At 41.4% G+C, this 1,863-nt stretch overlaps 1 pseudogene; it reads left to right on the top strand.

Moving 5' to 3' along the window:
- Positions 1-558: 558 nt before the first annotated feature.
- LOC114029950 lies at positions 559-1,650 on the top strand (annotated as a pseudogene).
- The last annotated feature ends 213 nt before the right edge of the window (positions 1,651-1,863 follow it).

The raw sequence follows: 1,863 nt of genomic DNA, 5'->3' as shown, positions 1-1,863 counted from the left end.
AGAAGGGTATTGCTGGGTCAAAGGGTATGCACATTTTTATAGCCCTTTGGGCATAGAGGAAGAGAAGAAAGTTTAAAAAAAAAGTATGCTTCGATCTGCATTCAGACCCCATCAAATCTTCCTTTTTAGGTGGATAGCATTTTTCATCATTAAGTCCTTCAAAATTGTTTTGGACCATTGTACTGTTTGTTTGTTTTACCCCAGTTAATAGTGTTTTTTTTTCTCCAATTATACGTAAGTATAGTTTTCAGCATTCACTTTTGCAAGATTTTGAGTTCCAAATTTTTCTCTCTCCCTCCCCTCCCAACTCCCCAAGACAGCAAGCAATTTGATATAGGTTATACATGTACAATTATATTAATCATATTTCAACATTAGTCAAATTGTGAAAGAAGAATCAGAATAAAAGGGAAAAACCATGAGAAATAAAAACAATAGTGAAAAATAGTGTGCTTTGATCTACATTCAGACTCCATAGTTCTTCTCCAGATGTGGATAGCATTTTCTGTCACAAGTCTTTTGAAATTGTCTTAGATCATTGTATTGCTGAAAAGAGCTAAGTCTATCATAGTCGATCATCACACAATGTTGCTGATACTGTGTACATTGCTCTTTTGGTTCTGCTCACTTCACTCAGCATCAGTTCCTACACTCCCATGTAGGAATGTAAATAGCTTAACTTTGTTGAATTCCTTAGGATTTCTCTTTACTGTTTACCTTTTTATGTTTCTCTTGAGTCTTGTATTTGAAGGTCATTTTTTTATTCAACTCTGATTATTTCATCAGGAATGCTTGGAAGTCCTCTATTTCTTTGAATATCAATTTTCCCCCTGAAAGATTATTTCAAGTTTTTATGAAATGTGCCTGCTCGATTCGGATGTCCCTCCGTGGGAAAAAACAACATGATGTGCAAAGCCATTCGTGGACAGCTGCAGCCCAGCCCTGGAGAAACTGCTGCCTCATATTTGGGGTAATGTGGGCTTTGTGTTCACCAAGGAACATCTGATGAAAATTAGGGACATGCTTCTGTCCAATAAGATGCCAGCTGCTGCCCATGCCGGTGCCATCGCCCCATGTGACGTCACCGTGCCAGCCCATAACACTGGTTTAGGTCCCGAGAAGACTTCTTTCTTCCTGGCTCTGGGTATCACCACCAAGATTTCCAGTGACACCATTGAAATCTTGAGTGATGTGCAGCTGATTAAGACTGCAGACAAGGTGGGCACCAGTGAGGCCACCTTGTGGAACATGCTGAACATCTCCCCCTTCTCCTTTGGGATGATCATTCAGCAAGTGTTTGACAATGGCAGCATCTACAACCCTGAAGTGCTGGACATCACGGAGATGTTGCACCTTCGGTTCTTTGAGGAGGTCCGAAATGTTGCCAGCGTCTGTCTGCAGATTGGCTACCCACTCATTCATCAATGGTACAAGCGGGTCTTGGCTGTAGCTATGGAGACTGAGTACACCTTCCCACTTGCTGAAAAGGTGAAGGCCTTCCTGGCCAACCCTTCGGCATTTGCAGTGGCAGCCCCTGCGGCTGCTGCTTCAGCTGCTGTTGCACCTGCTGCCGCCGCTCCTGCCAAGGTAGAAACCAAGGAAGAATCAGAGGAGTCTGATGAAGATATGGGATTTGGTCTGTTTGATTAGCCCAAAGGAAACAACTATTTCAGCCAGTTTATCTGTGAAACAAAGAAATTAAAGTGCTCATTTATCTCTGCAAAAAAAAAAAAAGAAAGAAAAAGAAAGAAAGAAATCTGCCTGCTCATCATTTTTATAGGACAGTAGTATTCCATTACATTCATATACCACAACTTGTTCAGTCATTCCCCAATTGATGGGCACACCTTAATTTCCAATTCT

This window comes from Vombatus ursinus, unplaced genomic scaffold (genome assembly GCF_900497805.2).
Source record: "Vombatus ursinus unplaced genomic scaffold, bare-nosed wombat genome assembly UNPS02014942.1, whole genome shotgun sequence".
NCBI classification, from domain to species: Eukaryota; Metazoa; Chordata; class Mammalia; order Diprotodontia; family Vombatidae; genus Vombatus; species Vombatus ursinus.
This window is presented reverse-complemented; position numbering and strand designations above follow the sequence as displayed.